The sequence below is a fragment of the Lissotriton vulgaris genome, chromosome 4_1, assembly GCF_964263255.1.
Source record: "Lissotriton vulgaris chromosome 4_1, aLisVul1.2, whole genome shotgun sequence".
In the NCBI taxonomy this organism is placed as follows: Eukaryota; Metazoa; Chordata; class Amphibia; order Caudata; family Salamandridae; genus Lissotriton; species Lissotriton vulgaris.
The window spans coordinates 2,114,757,196-2,114,768,905 of NC_141691.1; the positions used below are offsets into that span (position 1 = coordinate 2,114,757,196).

Sequence of the window (11,710 nt, forward strand, 5' to 3'; positions counted from 1 at the left end):
AGAGCTATATTCTTTAAAAAATGAAAAAGAGTAAGTGAAATGGAGTGCATTGATAATGGAAAGGAAAATGAGTAAGAAAGAACAGAAAGGTATGAGAGGAGAAAGGAAGTGAAGTAGGGGGACTGAAAGAAGGTGAGTGTTGGGAAGGAAAGTAAGGAGAAGAAGAGTGAATATGGGGAATGTTGATATTCTAAGAAAATGTTGAAAAGGAACGGGGGTGTGGAAGGGTAAGAAAAGATGCATTGCTGGAGTTGAAGGCTGAAGATCTCATTTATGAAGCCATGCGTCACTTTAACACTACCAGAGCGTCACTTTTTGTGACGCACCAGTGCTGTAAAAAATGCACCTTATTCAGTCATATTTACAAAGTGACGCATCTAGGTAGTTGCGTCACTTTGTAAGCCCCTGCGGCACATTATTCCTACGTCAGGTGTAATGTATGCAAAAGGGACGTATTGACGCAAGAAAGGGTCGTAGAAGTGACGCAGTGAAATCTATGACATATCACCGCGTCACTTTTATGACGCTGTTGCTTCCAAATATTACGCCTGTTTCACAGCAGGCGTGCAGGCCCTTTCACATGGGGCTTGGCCCCATGGGAAAGGATGCATTACTGGAGTAGCTTCATTTTTGTGACACACTCCAGCAATGCTTCACTTTTGCGCTTACAGATACGTCTGAAATACTAACGTATCTAAAAGAACTTCCAACATAATACATCATAAATTTAATATTACGCATGAGTAGAAGACTGAAGGACTCATTTATGAGGCCATGCGTCACTTTAACGCCACCGAAGCGTCACTTTTTGTGACGCACCAGTGCTGTAAAAAATGCACCTTATTCAGTCATATTTACAAAGTGACGCATCTAGGTAGTTACGTCACTTTGTAAGCCCCTGCGCCACATTATTCCTACATCAGGCGTAATGTATGCAAAAGGGACGTATTGACGCAAGAAAGGGTCGTAGAGGTGACACAGTGACACAGTGAATAAACTGGGGGCCTCATTTCTGAAAAGTGACGCATCGCTGCGTGAAAACAGCGATGCATCACTTTTCTGTGCGCACTCCTTACGACATTCCTGACGTGTCATATTTAATGTATGACTAATCATGTCGCAAGGAGTTACAGATACGTCAGTATTTCTGACGTATCTGTAAGTGCAAAAGTGACGCATTGCTGGAGTGTGTCACAAAAGTGACGCAACTCCAGTAATGCGTCCTTTCACATGGGGAAAGCCCCATGTGAAAGGTCTTGCGTCAGTCTTACGCCTGCTGTGAGGCAGGCGCAAGATTTTGATGCAACAGCATCCTAAAAGTGATGCAGTGAAATCTCATAGATTTCACTGCGTCACTATTACGAGGTTTTTTGCGGGGGAACACCCCCTCCTCATACATTATACCTGACGCAGGAATAATGTGGCGCAGGGTTTCTACCTAGATGCGTCACTTTTTAAATATAGCGCAACGAGGCGCATTTTTTACACCGCTGGTGTGTCACAAAAAGTGACGCACAGGCGGCGCAAAACTGTTGCAAGGCCTTCATAAATAAGGCCCTGGATTTTCCCCATGCTTCGCTCCCCGGTGCGTGTACCGGGCACTCCCCCCGCGCAAATCGATAAATTTTTTTTAAATGCCCCGCGGGACCCTATTTTAGCCCCCACATCAAACCTAGGGGGTCAGGGGGGGGTCTACCCTGCCCCCTTATAGTAATTTCTCCCTTTTTTTATGTCACCTCTTGTGTCTCGATCCTACGAGACACAAGATGGCGGCTGCTCCGGACTGTTTCGAATGTTTACAGACACCCGTGAGCCAATCAGCTTTCTGTGCGCAAGTCGCATAGCACGCCCGGTGCGCGTACCGGGGCGCGCCTTTTAAATTACTCAAAATCCACTAGAGCACATATCTTGAGACATAGCAAAGGCACATCGGGCTACCAGTCCCTACAATTTTGCCAAGTTTGGTGGAAATCCATTCAGCCGTTCGGGCTAAAAGTGAGGTCGACCGCCCTATGGAAATTAACATGGGGAAAACGTGTTTTGGGACCCCCCTTTTATCTCGGCCCCCGCTTGACGAATCCCCCCCAAACTTTCAGAAAAGGACCGGAGCTTGAAGAGGCCATTTTGAGAAAATTTTCAGGCAGATTCGTCAACCGCCGCCAAAGTTATTCCAAATAGAATTTTGAGATTTAACATTGAAAAAAATCCTAACTATAACTACCTACTGGCGACCGCCAGTAGGTAATATATATATACATGTGACCAAGGCCGCAGGGACGGCCGAAACGTGTCATGGCAAGCTGTTGGGGTAAATAAATTTGCAGAACTACTAAAAGTGGTCCGTGCCTTGTTTTTCGCCAAGAAACGGTGGAGTGCTGCAAGGTATTGCAGATATGTATATATATATATATATATATATATATATATATATATTTTTTTTTTTTGAAGAGCAATGCGCCAAGCGCTTTCAGAGAGGGCTCACCACGACACACCTGGACCCTCCGGTCTCTGCTTGCCATCCGAAAATCTCACAGCCTCCCTCCACAAGGTTACAAAGAAGTCCGACGTGTTTCGGGCAGACATCAGAATAGTACACCTCTCTGGCCCCAGGCAAATGGTGTTGTTAAACAATTTCTGAGTAGTATGAAAAGGGTGGTTCAGATTGCTGTACCGGAAAGAATCGACCTCACGACTTTATTGGTTTGGTAGAGCTCTTGGAACGAAGATACCACAGTGGACCACCAGTCAGTCTATGGACCCTGATGAGATTTGTGTCACCAACACCCCTTGCAAAATAAAGGCTTACGCCAATAAGCGCTGATGCACTTGGGGCATAGTCTTTGAGAAAGGAGAGCGAGTGCCTGTCAAGCTTAAGCGGAGACTGATGCTTTGTTTGATGATGAACGGCTAAGAGTTGTGGTGAGCAAAGGAAATATGGTAACTGCCCAATGACCTGAAAAACCCTCAACTAGAGACTTGTCACACTTTAAGCTTTTGCCTCGATGTCCACCAATTCAAGCACCTGACTCTTCTACAGAGATGCCAGATGAAGTTGCTCCTCCTATACCTCGTACAAGTAGATCTGGAAGATTGGTACAAGTATCTCAGCAACTCATCAATGTGTATTGGTGTTTATATTTGTTCTTACTTTTTATTTAACAAAGGGAGAAATATTGCATCCTGTGTTTGCATGTGTGAGGCCTCTACTGATCCTCAGTGGACTCATATAATTATTACGTAATCTCTTTGGTGTGACTGGGTGTGGTTAATAAAGTTTGTGACAAAGTGGATTCAGTTAACGGTTGAATGCTCATGAATAATGATGCGCAAACCTGAGCTCCGTACATGGTGTGGTCTATTACATGTCCGGACTGGAGAGAAGAAAACAGCGACAATGTTTTTCTTTGTTTTGATGTGACAAAAACGAAGTAAGAAAGACTAATTTCATCTCCATGCCCTTAACAGAATACAACTTTTCTATTATGACAGCTAAAGAATATGCAGATGCCCTCCCAGCATGTGATAATTGCTGCTGAAGCCTGCCAACTCAACTCATTGCATGCTTTGTGCAGCTCCATGCAGCTAGGACGCATTTCATACATACATACACCTTGATGGTGCCTCAATCACAGTATACTATAAACCTACACAGGTACTGACAGATACTCACAACATGTGGCCTTTCCAGTCTGCGTACTGCAGTAGCGAGGGTTCGAGGTGATTCATGCCGCTATGGTTCAACTTCATTTTTCCAGTAGTGATCACAAAAAAGAGGAAAAAGTAAAACAAATATGAAGCCAATGACACTGCCATATGCCCTGTATAGTCTTCAAAAGTGGATTTCTTCTGTGGCTTAAAACATAAAATATAATGTGCAACACTTGTTTTTGTAGTACAACCTTAATATCACTTTGACTGTGTTTTGCACTAAGGCTATTGCAATACATAATCAGATTGTAACAAATAGCAGACAAAGATTACACTACTGGGTGACCAAAAAGACAGGCACCTTTCAGTGTAGTTGCAGGTGACCTTCTATAAAAAAAAAAACACAAAGGAATGCCACGGTAAAGTAAAATATGAAAAACACTAGTATGTAGCATAACTGTGGGCTGGATAGTTCTATGTGGATCGGGTGCTTTTAGAAGCTTGCTAATGGAAGGTGAGCTCAAATTAACCACAGCCTCTCGCAGTATTAGAACTGTATTCAATTTAGCTCATGACCCTCGTGTAAGCTTGCAAAATGAATGCAGAACTTACCCGCTTGGACATTATGTCAAAACAAAGGTTATTTTCACTGATTCCAAGACTGATGATACCCTTGGGAAATAGAAGGAGACACAAGCTATAATACTCTAGTTATAGTATAGATTCAGCAGCTGTATACATTAACATGGGAAATAATTCTTCAATTGATAGCCCTTGGGGAATATCCATGTGAGTGCCTCTGGGAGCTAGTGTCAGTCTAGATGAAGACAGGTAACTTCTTAATCAACAGATGAGTAACTGCAAATCTGTAACCATCATCCACAGCTTACATTGATCTGGATACCCTGCCATACTGAATAATTCAACTGATTTCAACAGAAAAGAAACCTATTCCAGTCCAAAGAAAACTCTTTATGAAGAAATGTACTACCTCCTAGCTTAGCCTCAAGGTTTACCTTGAAACAGCAAATTAATAACATGACATAAAAATCAAAACATTTATTGGGCAATGGGGATCAGGTGGTGGCTTAAAGGAAATGAAGAATGTACTTTTAAAAATAGGGCTGCATGGTTTGCAGAATAAGAATACCAGTTAAAAAATTGGGGTGATAGATCTAAATCAGCACAAGCATATGACTTGAAGAGGTTTTGGGATCTAATTGCCGATTTACAAGGAGGAGCCTCCGCGCACTAGTTCATTTAATGCCGGCCAAGGATTGAGATGAACATGTAAGTGCTTTGTAGCAAACACTGTATTCATTATGATTGGATGTCATTGGAGGAATCAATTTCAATTGTCAACAATATTTTACCAGTCACCTATTCAATAGGTGCTCTCAGCCTCAAAAGAATTTTCAAGTGTATATTCAAAGCAGATATGGCCTTCTGGTTAAGGCCACAGCCAACTCTTGTTTCAACTTGCTTGTAACCATCAACTATCCCTGATTCTAGGAGATGTTTGGCCCTTCACCCTAGTTTTCAAAAGGGCACAGAGTCAGCCCAAAGGTTAATTGAACAATTGCCTCATGTCATAAATGCCAAGCAGTTCACAAATATCCTCTAGGAACAATCAGTAGTCTCGGTTCCCAGAAAATCTTGCATCACTGACATACGGGCCACTTGGATTTTGGGGGCAGATTCAATTAGGGCCTTGAATTGTGTTTTAACAACTGTATTCAAGATATATTTAAAGTTGGAAAGTGTCACTTTTTAAGGAAATGTCCTCCAAACCTGAAAGCCAAGCTCATTTTCAATCAATTCGAGTTATCTGAACAATGCTCAATTTATCATGATTTGTAAATAAACAAATAAAAACTCATTTTTTGTGAAAGGCTTGGAAAGTTTAGTAATCAGAAAATAGAAACATTCACACTGGACACTTAAATCTCACATAACCTCTTAGATGCATTTAATTGACCATTATAAAATTAGCGTTCGAACAAAATACATGAGGTCTATCCTTCTGCACTTTCACCACATTGTGGATCTAGAAGGAGATTGGCAGAGGGCTTAGTAAATATATATATTGGTGTTGTAGAATTTGTCGCAACATATTCAAATCTGTTACTCATCTGATTTGCCCATGCCAAAACGTATTAAAAGATTGTAGAATTTACTTCAGGCTGTTTTTTGTAAACTCACGATTTCTACTATCAAACAAGCAATCAATCAGACTCTGTCTAAAAAGGCGGGGAACAACAGTATATTTGTCGTTCAATAAAACGCTGGGCAGGTCCTTGTCACTGCTGGAGTCTGCTTCTCCAGCTGTGCATTTTTCATCTTGTGACTCTGTATGTCGTTTCTCCCTCCATCTTTGACACTAAAACGGGTAGTAAGTTACACATTTTAACAACAGGGATTTGTGGGAAAAGCAATGTACTTCTGATTTTACTGTTTTACTTGGTTGTTTTTTTGTATAGACATTTTTGAGGATTTCTAATGAATGAAATGAAATTTGATTTGTAGAGCGCATGGCTGCCCGAAAGCGTCCCAGCGCTTGCTTAGGGAACCCGTCCTGGTATTCCCCTGCGAGATAACCCATTACTGGGCATCTCCAAGGTGAAAGCCAGGCATCCCGCTGCGAGGGGCCGTTGTGGAGATTAAGCAAGCTATTGCCCAGAGTTACAGAGTGGAACTCTATGATTGGAATAGGCACCGAGGTGAGAATTGTCAGGTCCAGGGAAATTTGATCCCAAGACCCGCCGAGGCGGGGAATTGAACCCTGGTCCGGGCCAGACCTCTGCATCAGGGTCTGCCGCTCCAACCACTTGAGCCACACTTCTCCACTCTAAGAATCTGTAATTGTATCTGAATAAATATACGAACCACAAACTTATTGCAACGGCCTATTTTTAAATACACAATCCAGAGTACTGAGGAAACTGCAGTCAGTACAAAATGCCGCAGCCCGCTTGGTTTTTGGTATTCCAAAATATGCATCCATCTCAGATGCAATTTCACGATTACACTGGCTGACAATCCAGAATCGGATTAAATTTAAATCATTATGTATTGTCTATAAGACACTTAATGGACAAGGCCCACACTCACTAAGTGAGCAACTGAAACCATACCAGCCTTCTCGCCAACTTTGGTCCTCCAATAACAATCTTCTATTGATTCCCCGTGTTAAAACAGTATCGTGGGGCGACCGTCGTTTTACGGTCGCGGCACCCAAGCTGTGGAATTCCCTCCCGCTGGACATAAAAACTTGCCCAACGCTGCTTCAGTTTCGAAGGAAACTCAAAACATGGCTGTTCACTCAATAAATCCTTAAAGGTATCGCTCAGATAATTAACATCATTGAGACCACTGCAAACAATTAGCGCCAAGACGCCTTCGGGTATAAGTTGCGCTTAACAAATAGCAATAAATAAATAAATAAATAAATAAATATAATACTCAAACCAGAACTGAAAATCCACCTCCAATTTTAGAGGCAACTGATCACTGCCCTTGTCAGACAAGTCTATTTCACTGAAAGCCTGACCTAATCTGCACATAGATCTCTCACTCTGCCAATCGCCTTAATGCACTGCGTGTAAATGAACCAGCTAAGTACTTACCTGCCCTCCGATACGTACTGCTCTATATAAGCTAACTTGGGTAGTTACCTGCATCCTGATATGTACCAGTCCAGGTGTCTTACACTAAGTGATTACCTGTATTGAGATACGAACTACTCTATGTAACCTAAACTAAGCGCTACCTACACTCTTATACATATTGTTTTACCAAACTAATCTAACCACTGACATCCTGGGATAAACTAATGCACGAAACAAAGCGCTTGCAGTTAATGCTCCATAGCAGCGTCAGCAAGAGAAAAGGAACTGGAAAAGAGTCAACTGAAGCATTCTGAAGCTTCAGGTTAAGGTTCCGGAAGGACAAAAGTTCAAACATAGTACTTGGACATCTTATTGCTTTCAAGGAACTGATGAAATGTTTCACAAACAGCACCTACCCTCAGTCTGTGCCTAGATAACAGAATGCAAATCACTTCAAGTGCAAAGGCGCAGGTATAATGTGGCGCAGGGGTTTACAAAGTGACGCATTTATCAAGATGCGTCAATTTGTAAATATAATGCAAAATGGAACATTTTTTTACCCTGCTGGTGCATCACAAAAAGTGACGCAGTGATGGCGTAAAAGTGACGCAAGACCTCATAAATAAGGACATCATATTTAAAAGTCTTCGGTAGGTTTCTTTCGTGTTCGGCATGCCGAACGCAGAACACACACATCTCTGCCCTCGAAGAACTACTTCCATGCCCCATACCCTGTAGGTTTCGAGTTTAGGTCTCTGTGCAGTATGTGTATAGCTCTCTCAATGAAAGGAGCTCTCTTATATAGGTCTTCCCCTGTACTGAAATCATGTGTGCTGCTTTCGTATTCCGTAGATGGTCACTACGAACTATGTGGCATTGATTCATATGAAACATTAGGGTGGTGCAGAGCTCTTCTCTGATTACATGGACAATTTAAATGAATTGTTGCTCACGCTCTGGATCATAATGTATGTTCTGATATTTTCCTACCACTCTCCAGTAAAGTTCTGTGTTTTTGTTTCAGTGTTTTAGCCTCCCACCTGCTCTGCTTTTATTAAAAGAAAGCCTGAAAAGGTTCAAGTTGTGGCAAAGAGTTTCTGTGAGAGGGAATGAAGTAACACTATCTACTGTGCAATGTTTTAAGTAAAATACGATTGTCCAGAGCAGAATGGCAGAGCAATGCAGAGGTGACACTACAGAGGATCAAGGAACACCATTGGAAAAGAGGGGGTTTGCACAAAACCCCACTTCTTTAAAGGCCACTTAAGTTTTGGGGCGTGGGCTGGAGCACATTGGAGCAGGTGCCCAGTCTGTAGCTGGACAAACAGACGTCCTGTTGTATGCATAGAGGGAACATTACTACAGTCTTTTCATTTAATAAAAGGCAGGTTAGCCTGAACAAAAAGGAGTAAGGTTATGATGTGGACAATGGAATATTTTTTTTACTGATCAGAAAATGACAATTTTTAATAGGTAATGTTTTCACTATTCTATAATTTAGAAACAGCTTAAACACTCTTTAATAATTCAGAACTTTTTAGTAGAATAATATTGAATGGCCACAGTGCATTAAACTAAGCCTGATCATCTCTGATGAGTCACTTATCCCTTTTCAAGTAGGAAAACCTGGGCTTTGGGAGTGTGTTTTGCTAAAAAAGACGTCTGTGTTCTTTGCATTCGGCACATCAAGAAAGGAAGCCATTCTGAGAAGTGGGCAGAGAGCCCACAACAGCTAATTTGAAGACCAGGAAGCCTGAAAGTATATGTTTGCACTCTAACGCCCAATAATGTAACACACCCTAACATAATATGAACAATATGTACATGGTCTTCTAAATTTGTTGAGATAGGGTCAAGGAGGCGTATGTGCTTCTTTAAAAGAATAAACGTTTTGATCTAATTACAGAAGTTTAAGCACCAGATTAGTTAGGGCTACATTTCAGTTATATGTGCCTCATAACACATCAGCATGCTTCTCTACTCATTGGCATTTAAAACAATCAGCTAGGATCAAGAGACTGCACCAGGCACACTCACATTTGGATTCTTCTCCTCGTCATACTTGTCTATGTTGTAGGCCTTGGAACCTTCTTCAGCGGGTCCTTGGAAGCCACAGAGCATGTTCCCTCTCGCAGACAAGAAGGGTTTGTTCTGTAACTGGCTGCTTGTGTGAACGTTGTTCTGTGTGCTTGGTTCCTGAGAGATGGTTTCCTTCAGTCCTGAGCTGGCCATTTCGGATAAGGGCTGCACCAGGCCCTGGCCCACAGGAGGAGTGGTGGCAAAGGAGGTGGAGATGGCGCCCTGCTTGAGGATTCTGACAATCTATGTAAAAGGTTTGAAAATATGGAACTCGTGCCCACGATTCAGGTCAAGGCGGTGCTGCTCGAACTATATGCACCAATCCTCCATCTCGATGTCCCGCTGCAGTCGCTGATCTTCCAACTGCCGTAGGCCGGCTTCCATAGCCCGCTGTGACGCTGTGAGTGTAGAGTATTTAACAGCAGCTCATCCAGGGACTCCTTAGTCCCCAGCCTCTTCTGCTTCTTCCGCCACTTGAGGCAAGAACTGAAGCCTGGACGAGAAACTGCACTTTGGAGGACAGTGGATGAGACCAAGTTGGGCTTGCTGAAGCCTAACAGAAATAAAGAGGGGAAAAACAGTGTGTAAATAATTTTCTTAAACAAATCACCCAAAACATAAAACATTGATAGTTTGTTGCAGAGTCACACTTGAGAGGCACAAACAGTTTGTTACAGAGTCAACCAACTGAGAGCCACAAACACAGCTGACATAGTCTGAAATTGAGGGTGACGCCTGTGAGAAGTAGGCCTGGCATATGCTGTCTACTATTCTAGTGGGCACCTTGCACCTGTCCAACCGACCCTCATTGATGTTAGGTTTAAAGACAACCTATTTAGAAAGCGATCCTAGTGGTAGCTGTGGAGAGCAGCCTTCAGCCTAAGTCTTGAAGGAATGTAAAGCAGCTTGTTTTACCAGTCCACGATCTCATGAATGACCAAATGAAACGAGAACCATTCCAGGTATATATATAAAATATATGTCTTTATTCTAAACACATCCCTCTAGTCTCTTTATGAGGCTAGAAGCAAAAGTACATACAATAAACTTATTTAGCACACAGTAAATTAGCACAATGTTTGGTGAGCCCTAAAGGCGTACCAAACCATATACTAAGAAAGTGGTATAAGAACCATGACAGACATAGAGACATGGCCTAGGGCTTGTAAAACCACTGGGGCCACCAGGAACTACCCAAGGTAGTGACACAGGGGCCCCACTGTGTGCAGTGTCTAAACACGGGCGCGAATAAACATTGACTTCTAGGGAGAAAGTTGTGATTACACTTTTAAAGATTAGGGTCACTTAGAAGTTTACTTGGAACAAACCCCTTTAGAACTAGGCAGTTCTAGAGTCAATACCCAAGGGAGCACCATAGTACTCAAGTTACCTCATTCAGGGTAGTGGGGTGTATAGGTGTCTTTTTGTGTCTTTTCGTGTCGGGTTTCGTTGTTGTTTTTCATGGCAAGCTGCTGAAAAGTGTTGCAGGCGTCCAAGTGGAAAGTGTCCGGATGGATCCAAGGGTGGCTCGGAGATCTGAAGAACCTGAAAGCAGAGGGGACAGATTCTGTGTCACTAGGCAGTGACCAGGAAGATGCCCACCGATGTCGGGTGATTTCAGGTGCAGCAGATGAAGCTTGACTCTTCAGCCATGAGGACCAGGAACCATTGATGACAACCAGAAATTGGATTTGAGCTGTCCCACAAGGGATGTCGAGAGCTATGGTGTCAGTATCCGGATTGGACCCAAAAATCCTTGGCAACAGCAACCAACACAGAAAGCAAAGGAGGGGGAGAATCAGAACACATCTGGAGCAACCAGGCTAGCCCAAGAAACAAAAGAGTTACCTTCAAGGGGACCCATCAGTCGACAGACCAGGGAGCATGAAGGAGCCTTGAGCAGAAATGCTAGAAGCGGGCCCACAGAACACTCATGGAGTGTAAGTCCACAATCTTCGGTAAAAAGGATGCTTGGGGCTTGGACTACAAGAAGCCCAATGCACAACTTCAGGACATCTCAGGAAGTTAATGTACTTCATATGTGCATGGTGTCCAGGAGTTCTGGTTTTACATCTCTTGTGAGGGCTGCAGGTCTCAACTTGGCTGTGATCTCGTCCCGGCCTGTGAGAAGTCTGGAAGTCTGTGTCCTGAGTCACAAATCTGTTGAGATCTGACAGGAGCCTGGGAAATGCAGACTGGCAAGATGCTTCTTTGTTGCCTGTTTGAACAGGGGAGTCACTCCTTGACCCCAAGGGAGATCCTTCTGTCTTCTAGTCAAAATAGAATGTCGAAGTTTAAGGATATATGTTGCAGAGTTTTGTCCAGGGTACTCTAAAGTCCTAAGGACTGGGTTTCCATACTTATACTAAGTCTAG

General features: G+C 42.9%; 1 pseudogene; it reads right to left on the bottom strand.

The window, feature by feature from the left end:
• The window catches only part of LOC147725152 (1-aminocyclopropane-1-carboxylate synthase-like protein 1), a 198,209-nt pseudogene extending 188,161 nt beyond the window's left edge, over positions 1–10,048 (bottom strand).
• Positions 10,049–11,710: the final 1,662 nt, after the last annotated feature.